Below are 10,674 nucleotides of genomic sequence, written 5' to 3'. Positions count from 1 at the left end.
CATGCACATCTTGTGGTTTTGCAGAAAACTTCATCCGCGTCTACCAAAAGATGCATGTGCATGCTTAAAACGCGTTTTCGCACAAATGCGTGCGCGGGTGCTAAAAAGAGCAGCATCGGCATGCTTAGCACGTCGTTTGGTAGAAATCCACGTGCGCGTTCTGCCAAAAGCACCATTTGCATGCACATCTTGTGGTTTTGCAGAAAACTTCATCCGCGTCTACCAAAAGATGCATGTGCATGCTTAAAACGCGTTTTCGCACAAATACGTGCGCGGGTGCTAAAAAGAGCAGCATCGGCATGCTTAGCACGTCGTTTGGCAGAAATCCACGAGCGCGTTCTGCCAAAAGCACCATTTGCATGCACATCTTGTGGTTTTGCAGAAAACTTCATCCGCGTCTACCAAAAGATGCTTGTGCATGCTTAAAACGCGTTTTCGCACAAATGCGCGCGCGGGTGCTAAAAAGAGCAGCATCGGCATGCTTAGCACGTCGTTTGGTAGAAATCCACGTGCGCGTTCAGCAAAAAGCACCATTTGCATGCACATCTTGTGGTTTTGCAGAAAACTTCATCCGCATCTACCAAAAGATGCATGTGCATGCTTAAAACGCGTTTTCGCACAAATGCGTGCGCGGGTGCTAAAAAGAGCAGCATCGGCAAGCTTAGCACGTCGTTTGGTAGAAATCCACGTGCGCGTTCTGCCCAAAGCACCATTTGCATGCACATCTTGTGGTTTTGCAGAAAACTTCATCCGCGTCTACCAAAAGATGCATCCCTACTAGAAAATCCTATTTGTTTTCAAACGGGTTTCATCAAATAGGGTTATGGAACGGGACCCCGTTTGATCCTGTTCAGTCCTGACCTGTTTAAATCCTGTTTATTCCCGTTTAAACCTGACCCGTTTAAATCCTGTTTAAACCTGACCCGTTTAAATCCTGTTTGATCCTGACCCGTTTAAATCCTGTTTAATCCTGACCCGTTTAATCCCGTCCTATCTAACCCAGACCTGTTTGCCCCTGTTCAGACCTATATTTTGCTGCATTCATACCTGGTCCTTTCAGAATGGATTGATGTTGCTTAATATAATTTACTCTTAAACCTATTTTGTACATTTGTGTATTTGCGATCAGCATTGAAGAGAAGTAGATCTGCATTATGTTTGCAACAAGAATGCCACTTTCACATGTAGGTTTGCCTGGTACATTGCTTGATACGAAGATAAACACAATTTTCGGCATAAATTGATTAGCAATACCAACACTGATGTGATACATCATGAACAAGTTTTGTATGACCCACGAGTACGTTCTCTATGTATGACCTACAAGAAAATGCACCCTGAAGAAGACTGTACCTCATTTTCATATTTACTACTAGTATGCAAATGTAATTCTTGCAGATTTAGTATTTGTTCGATTACTTGTACTCGTTTTAATGCAGTGCTTTTTGTTGTAATGGTTTGTTCACAAATCCACAGTAAAGCGTAATTTTGGGGTGAAAAATGTCAGGCAAAGTATTGGCATGTACTTGTAAGTGAAAAAGACAAGTATACTTTACGTAGGTATTTCTGTACACCAACTTGAGCTTTCATTAAGCCTGAAGTCATCCGGCTTAAAAAAAAGCATGTCATAAATGTCCCAAGCACTGTTTATTGGACCTTCTAACGGTATTTCGATGCATCCAGTCTGCCGAGAGAAGACCGCTGGAGTGGGTTGCTTGGGTGAGAGCGAGCAGGGCACCTGAAAAAGTAAAGCCAATAATTTATCTTGACTCATGCAACAGGTTGGCACATAGGCAAATTCGCCTATGTTCCCACAGATAAGAAAGGTTCAGCATTCCGGTCATAGGAGATAATGAATAAATCTTATTGAAAAATATGTGGTTTCATGCAATGCCTATGTTTCAAGGGAACATGGAGTACTGTGGGAGAATAAGCTGTCATAATTAGCAGGCGATTGAAGCAAGTGTTATAGGAAAAAGATGGACACATCGTTTGATTAGCAATAATTACTAGTATTGAAGCAACAGAATACAAACATGAAATACCTTTAAAAACAACACCGACAGGTTGAGATAATAAATTATTCAGAAACTAAACCCTTCTGCCAGCAAAATACCGTAGTGTACTGGCTTTGACATTGCGCTGCTCAGGCAGAGGGCGTGGGATTGAATCCCGGCCACAATGGCTGCATTTAAATGGCAGGGAAATGCCAAAACCCCTATGTAAGGTCTATTGGGTACACGTTAAAGGAGACTAGGGATCCCGCCAACTTGAAGTTATAAAAACCGGGGTAAATTTCGAGATAAGCAAACTCACAAAAGTAGAAGGCCCTGGCCATGCGAAGACCATATAAAGCCTTTTAAGGTACGTGCCAGCAGCCGCAAAATTTCTTGCAAAAGCGAAATATAGCAGAAGCGGTATTTTTCCGTAGATCACTTTTGCAAGGTATTTTACAACTTGACACCCGACATGTTGGGCATCTACGGGCAACAGCAATTCTTGCACAGATCATAGCAAACACTGTTGCACCTAGGTATACATAGACACATAGGTATAGGTACAGTCGCCGACTGATTTTCCGGACTCCGAAAATTCGGACTTGATTACTCGGTCTGCTTCACGGCACCGCCATTCTCCCCATGGACCATAATGTATAACAACTTCCGAAAGTTCGGTCGCCTTGCAACCTCTCGTCTGATTTTTCGGACACTCCTTGAGCCAACTTGATCGAGAGCACCATGCACCGACTCTGACCGTTGCATGGTTCTACTTGCTGAACGACATTTTTGTTTTGAACGGAGCCTCCTTGCTGCCCCACGAAGTGGCGCTACTGCAAATCCCTGCTCATCATCATCGTCTCTGCCTGGTTTGTAGCTACAGCAGTTCCGGTCTCAGCTTAGTATGCCATGTCAAGACAATCCAGCAGCTGATTTGTTTGTTTCTTCGTGCACAACGCTGCGAGTAGGCCAGGTTTTTTGTTTGTGCAACTGATGTCGGCGTGACGATGTTTGATGAAGCAAGATGGGCCAATTCATTCCACTAATATCTAGAATAGCTACCTGTAAGCACCACCTACCTTTCAACAACATTTGCAAAGCAAAAAACCTCATCCTGAAAAGTCTGCACATGACGACATCGGTAGCACCATCAGCGTGGGGCCTCAAGAAAATTCGGCAAGCCAAGAAATTACTGACAGCACGAGTGCAAGCATGCCAACAGGAAATCAGTGGCTGAATAATGCACCTTCTACCAATTGGTAGACAGTGCATTTTCGCAAAGCCCTAACTATAGCAGATCATTGTTCAGGAGTTCCCGAATGCACAACTCTATGCCATTTTCACACAGACTCTAGGGAAGCACCTCTGCACAGTTGCAAGAAAAAAAGCTAGATGCCCCAAGAGAAATGAGCCCACTCAAGCCATGGAAGTTGTGTTTACCTTGTCTTCCTACAACTACTCAAAACCTAGGACTGCTGTTTTGCACAAGGGAACAAACGTCAACATTGGTGCCTCGCCCAATACAAGTGGTCTGCGCTGTAGAAGGTGCCATAAGTCAGCCCACAGATGAGGCCCACACCAGTGCTGTCAGTGTGCTGTACAAATTGCAGAAGCACAGCCTACAAGCTTGTCTGCCTTATTGTGATCGCACCAATGAACGAAAACTAACGAATCAAGTTTGTTTCGTGCCGAGAACAGTTGCCTCATGCTGGCTTGGTTTGTTGTGCAGGCATGTAAATAATGAAAAGGCCTGCATCACTATCTCTGAAAAAAAAATCATGTAACAAAGCAAGTACAGTACACAGGTGCAGTGTCTATCACATACCATTTCGTGCAGTAGAGGCTACATCGGATAAACCGGCCAATGTATAAATGACTGGCAGCGTGACCAAGCAAACTTGATGCATGGGTCAGTTAGCAGTGGTAGTGCACTGCTCTCGGCGCACATGCACCTATGTTTCAAAGCTGCTTGATCGTGACAAAATATAAAGACAAAAGCGCTGGAGAGATATGAGGCTTTTCTTATATGTATGACGAGGAACCTAGCGCTAGCTCCCCATGCAGAGAATTACTAGACAGTGAGACTGCTTCTTATCATTGTAAAACAAGTGTCACGCTCACCAAGTTTCTGTGCGAACAGCATGTATTCAGATCTATTCTCCCCCTTTCACCTTTTGCACAATATCACTGTGCGAGCAATAATACTGAACTGTTCGTAGCACTCTGTCCTGTTGCCTCCTTTCTTTCCTTGTGAATTGTGTGCTAAATAAGGCTTTTTTTGGTGAAAGAGTGCTAGTTTAATGCATAAACTAGCGCCATGGCACTTTGCAATAAAGGACTGTTATAATTCTCTAAAAATTTGTCCATGCAGAACAGTGTCAAAAGAACACCTTAAAGAAAGAACATGAGTGTATCTATCATAAAGACCAATCCTTGTCTTTTTTCCTTAACATAATTTTCAATACCGATATTGAAGTACAAGCTCACCATATTATATCACCTTGTCAATGAAGCAAGGCACAATGGTGCCCAACTGTCGCGGGACCAACTTGGATGTGGAGATCAGCGCAGATCAGCAACATAGCATGGTCTGCTTACACTTCTTCTCCAGGTCCAGCCATACCTACAGCAGCTATAAAACAAGTGAACTTAGAATCACAAGCGAAACAATATAAAAAGTGACACTGAACAAAGCAACTTTCGTTAAGCATAAATAGGATCGAAATGCTGACATTATGCCCATAAGTAACTTCACTTTGAGCAACAAAGCATCCAATTTAAGAAAGATTATATGTATCAGCTATCTATGTGAGAAAGATTAATCGAACGCCCTCTATTTGCCATACCCCTCCCCTTATGCATGGATGTCTCCCTGACTGAGTGAGCTGATCCCAGGTATAGTGTAATTAAAGGTTGTCACTTGGTGGGCCAATCCCGATACCATTGCATGACTTGTACAATAATTTTAATGTGTTGTAATGCTGGCCATCCTGCAGGCACTGCAACATTATAGCACCCATAAGGCTAATGGTATTACCTGATAAGGTTAACTAATAGGTGTCCCCAGAAGCATAACTCAGCATGTATACTCGGAGGCCATTATTATAAGAGAAGCAATGGCAGAGGTGAAGCTTTATCCTGTGCCATATGCAAAATGGCCGAGCACGCCCAGCTTCTGGTTACATTCTCACTTGTGACCACTGCAACAGGCTGACTGACATGCGTAACCAGCAGTTTGTAGGACCACATTTTCATACCCTGCAATTTGTTTTACATCTGAAGAGATCAGCCTCAAGCTCCATGATGCGCTGCACTCAAGAAGCATTATAAACTGGCAACATTTAAATGCTATGCTGCATGGTTTGTTGCATGCTTTAGGAATATACTTATTTATTATACACATAGCTCATAGGCTCCAGTTGGAGTATTGCATGAGGTGGCAAGAAAACAAATTCTGAACAAGGAGAACATTCAACAAAACAAGTCAGACCAAAGAAGAAAAAATAACATACTCTCCTAATGGGACTATGTATCTGGCAGCTAGCTTCTAAAAAAGACAATTAGGAATCTTTTACTACTGGTAGCGCTTTAGGGGATGGAATGTAGAATTCCAAGCTTCATACACTTTTAAGCCACCTTTCGTGGCTTTTTGTTTTGAACTCCTATTCTCTGTACTATTATAGAAATGAATACTCCCTCCAAAATAAAACAAAGAAAAACATGTAATGCACAGTAATGTAACACAATAATGTAATGCACAACAGTGAATAGTTAGAAAAATGTAATTAAGAACATGGAGTCTATGTGGGCACAGATGTTAGAAGTCTACATGAAAGCATAATAATAAAGGTGGGCAAAGCATTTATGCTTTTGTCGGGCAAGCTGCAGCAAGACATACAGGTAAAGCATGCCTCACAACACAGTCCCTAAAAATATCTGTCATAATACAGTGAGTAGGTATATCATGCATATCTACAATAGCTCCTAATTATATTTAACTCAGAGGGGGCTACCTATATAACTTGATCAAACTGAAGGTGGGCCAAATTCTAAATATACGACTCAAGTAGACAGAAAATGGACGTTATGAAAATGCATCTACAGCAAAAGTGTTTTACATTATTGTTGTACATTATGTCATACCTGCCAACCTGTGAACATAATATTTTGTAAAAATGCTGCAGACACTAAATTCTTTGTTGGGGACATAGCACACATTATTTTAAAGCTTGCTCTCAGCACCCCCATTGTTGCATACACACACACATTATTAATAAAGGGAAAATCGCACATCTACCCGCTCGTAGCAATTGCTACAAAAGAAACCCGTACGGATTCCTCGAAAGGAAAGCCTCACAATTGAAAAAAAGAAACCGTCCAGGTCTGGGACTCAAACCCGGGACCACCGCCTTTCCGGGACAGCCGCTTTACCATCTAAGATAACCAGGCGGCTAGCAGATGGCCGGGCCAAGTCGAATTTGTCGACAACATGAAGCAAAGGCAAGGGTCTGACGTAATAGTTCTGCGGAAATGCGCAAGGTGTAGAGAAGTAATTAATAAAGGAGAAAAAAATATTATGTCAAACCCTTGCTTTTGCTTCGCGTTGTCAAATAATTCGACTTCGCCCTGCCATGTGCTAGCCAGCTGGTTATCTCAGATGGTAGAGTGGCTGCCTCGGAAAGGCGGTAGTCCCGGGTTCGAGTCCCGGACCTGGACGAATTTTTCTTCAACTGTGCGGCTTTCCTTTTGAGGAACACGTACAGGTTTCCTTTGTTGCAAATGGTACGAGCGGGTGGATGTCTGATTTTCCCTTTATTAATTACTTCTCTCCACCTCGTGTGTTTGCGCAGAACTATTACGTCACACACACATTATCAACCATTATTTAACTTGTCGTGCAGCACGAAAAGCAGCAGCGAACTTGAAACCAGTAACTGACAACATTTTTTTTTAGATTACAGAGCTTTACGCTGCTTCAGGAATTTATCTGACTAAACTTCCTAAAAGCACGTGCCCCTCTGATGTTCTCGTTAGAGATATTGCATCGCTAATAATAAAGCAGTACAAGTACCATTATAATTAATTTTTTACATGCATTTTAACAATGTCATACCGTCAATCTCTCAACAGCTTTAAAACATCTTAACCAACACAACTTCATTGTCTTTCTAAAATGACATTAATAAAATTGTAAAATGAGCCCACATTTGTAAACCCACGAAAAATTCAGGAGTTTCCAAACATGGATGATACCAACAAAATCTGCAGCTCTTGTAAGTGGCAGCAACTGCTTTGCACACACCTTGTCACAGCATGCACATCAGGTACTTTTCCGTGCTGTTGAGGCTGCAGAAGTGCCGCAGGTGCATATGTGGAGGTGCCTCTGGTTCACAAAATCTTGCCATCCCTAAACAATAATAAATACTTATTTATTGTAATCCCTGCTGAAACTGCAAACTTGTGATATAAAAAGATCACGTCATATTTTGAAAAAAGTCTTATACAACCAGTTACATGAAGCTGCAACTGGTTGTGCAAATATCTGATTGTAAGATCACAGGCGGTTAAATAACACGTAAATCGAACTGTAGAGAACATGAATCTACTATGAAAAGGTTCACACAAACGTACAGCTGTATAACGTGAAATGTGAATTGTACTATCAAAAAATTCCTTAGGACATGAAAAGCGTTCCAAAACCTAACTTGTCTATGCGGCGCAACAAAGCACTGCTCCCAAAGGACGATGCGCTTAAAATTACAACAGACCACCTCATTTCTGGAGAGATAATACAGAAAAGAGAAAGATTTTTCGATTAAAAAGAAACATTGCTTATGTAATTTCGGCTTCTCTGCTAGATCGGAATCCTTTACAAGTACACGAAAACACACAGGACACTAATACACGTCATCTGACGACACACTATAAACAGAAGAATTTCCATACAAGCTAAAAATCTGGCCATGCGTCGACGAAGAAATCGGGTGCTATCTCGCGCAGCTGTTAGCTGTGACGACGACACATCGACGTACTACTTCTAGAAATGACTATACCATTTCTTAATGAAAAATTATGTACACAAACAGTAACTTTCTTTGCTTGAATTTTTGTGCCCATTTAGATCAAAGAACCACCCGCGCTAGCGTGCTTCATAGGTGAAAGTAAATAAACCACAGATAGAGCTGTTGGTAACATGAATACGTTTTAGGGCAATTTCCATGGAACTTTTTGCTAAATGTGCACTGCGACATGAAAAACAACCATTTGAAAAGCACATTTATAATTCTTGCTGCTTTACAAATCCGGATCCGGTTGTTGTACGGATCTTGCGATACGTACAACAAAGCACACTTCACGAACCATAGACAGGAAGAATGCGCGCAAGCGCCGGACTTACCTTTCTAGGCGTACTCGGAAAACGCTCCTTTTAGCGTCACAGGTGCCGCGGCATCGACTGCACCAACGGTCCTTCCGGCGCACACACTGTTGAATTGCGGATCAACTACAGGACGTAAGAGCACAACTTTCACCAAATTCTTCCGTACAGCGCGATACGATGCGACAGTGCCAGAGGAGGAGATCCTGTTCATGAGCCCGGAACAAAGGAAGCGCGAAGGGTCATATCTTCGACATCGGCGCACCACACGAAGGATACTGCGGGCTACATTACGCGGTCCCAGGGGTTTTGTGATTCTCAATGCATACAAAATGCACCACAATTTCTCTCGGCACAGCGTACACACGATTAAACAACTACATCGGACGGCGTCAATGCAGCAAGCACTCACATGTGGCGACAACTGAGGACGGCAAAATAATAACAGCTGTAACTTTACCGGCGCTACCTGTACTGCCATCTGTAGGCCGCCACCGAAAGCGACCGTGCTTTCGGTGATCTCATGGATGGTGACGGCGTTGTATTTCGATGTTATGCGAGTCGTACAGCGTCTTGTACGACGTGTTTCAGCAACGTTGCTTTTAATAGAGAGGACAGCAATCTGCGTATACGCCGTATAGACGTCTCACCCACTTGAAAAACACAACAGCAAATTTTCAGTCTGTCGTATTTTGGGACGTTGTGACTGTCGTTCTGTTCTCTGTAGTGTGACGCCCTGTAGTCGAAAATTCTGTAGTTCCTGATCAATATTTGATTAAAAATTGACAGAGGTCATTTTAAGGTTATGTAAAATTATTAATACGAAATAAAATAAAAAAATAAAAGTAGAAAAAAAAACGCCTTTTGCCTCGGATTCGAACTTTGGACCTGACGGATGCGAGACAAGCATCTTACCACTGCACCACGCCGAACATCACTGCGGGCGTATGTTCAAGCTATGTCAAGAGTGTAAATTGCTGTCTGGGTTGCTGTTTACGTTTGCATTTTAAAAGTCACGCTGCGCTTTCACTTCACCGCGTCAACTGCCGCATCTCTAGATGAGCAAAAGTGTTGTTACCATCGACAGGTACATCGTGGAGTGCTAGACCATCGATTTTGCTGTAACGATATCCATATTTCATACGAAATTCAGAAACAGACAACGGTGACCGGGGACACTGAGGGTTGTTACTGCTAATTTCGACAGTTGTCTCTTGCTCTTTACACTTTTGAGCTCGCATATAATTCGTGTGTTCAATACAATATAGCTACATAAACACTCGTGGGTGAGTCTTCATCTCGACAGAATACTGGCTTCTCACGGCAGCGCTGTACCAGATTAATGAGACCCGAGCGAGACAGCTTTTCACGCAACTTTGTGGAACAATCCAAAACTTCTTTCCCGCTTCGCATATGCTTGTGCAATATTTCTGGGAAATTAACTAATGTGTCAGTGTAACCGCACATGTAAGTCCACAGGCCTGTGTGCCCCATCTTACCAAATAAAACAAAGCGGATACGCAGCCATTCCCGCAGATGGTATGATTTTGATCAGCGGCCGATTTTGAGGAGGCCGGTAGGGCGTTGCTGGTGCCGCGTCGTCACGGCACAATTATAACAATTGGCAACGTCGACTTTAATGCCGGTGTCGGTGCTATCAGTACTGCCGGCTCCAAAGAAGCACGATTGAATACCGCGCAAGAAAAAAAGTACAGTGTACACCACCGATGCGAAGCTGACATTTTAAAGGGCCGCGACGGAAAGTGCTTCTGTTGCGACTTCAGAACTCTTGGCCGTCGCGACCGAATGTTTCTGTTGCGACGTCAGAATCGCTGTCGTAACGTCAGAAATGTCTGTCGCAACTTCAGAAACGTTAGGAACTTCTGTCGTACAACAGAAATTGCTGTAGTTGCAGCAGGAATTCCTGTGTCTTTTTCAACTGGGCAGGACCGGGAATCGGTTTGAAATTCGCAGCTAGCATATCGCAGTTTGGTCTGTGAATGTTCCGAGGTGGTCACGCAATTTCTGTAGAGCTTGATAATGGCCCCAATTTAGCACTAGGGGCTAAATTGTCAGGATGTCGAACAATAAAAGGTTCCTCCCCAGTTCTATTCAAGCATTAAACTCGTATGCATGATACCATCCAGTATGGTTGCCACAAAGCTCCAGAATAAACCAGCTTTTGTGCCAAACAGGCGACCCTATATGGTGCCACTGTGTCCAGTATAAGCCAGTTTAGTTGCAAACAGGGCCCCTGTTAAGACCCATTTCTGCTTGAACTGGTCGTGCCTATACCTGCTT

The 10,674-nt window shown here is 43.0% G+C and overlaps 1 long non-coding RNA gene across 1 annotated transcript; it reads right to left on the bottom strand.

The window, feature by feature from the left end:
• Window positions 1–1,628: 1,628 nt before the first annotated feature.
• On the bottom strand, window positions 1,629–8,825 carry LOC126518073 (uncharacterized). Its single transcript, XR_007596340.3, has 4 exons — window positions 8,395–8,825; window positions 7,300–7,404; window positions 4,485–4,629; window positions 1,629–1,738 (listed from the first exon to the last, which is right to left on the bottom strand). It is a non-coding gene; the product is annotated as an uncharacterized lncRNA (long non-coding RNA).
• Between the last annotated feature and the right edge of the window lie 1,849 nt (window positions 8,826–10,674).

This window comes from Dermacentor andersoni, unplaced genomic scaffold (genome assembly GCF_023375885.2).
Source record: "Dermacentor andersoni unplaced genomic scaffold, qqDerAnde1_hic_scaffold ctg00000265.1, whole genome shotgun sequence".
Lineage (NCBI taxonomy): Eukaryota > Metazoa > Arthropoda > Arachnida > Ixodida > Ixodidae > Dermacentor > Dermacentor andersoni.
The sequence above is the reverse complement of the archived record's forward strand: the minus strand, read 5'-3'. Positions and strand labels throughout refer to the sequence as shown.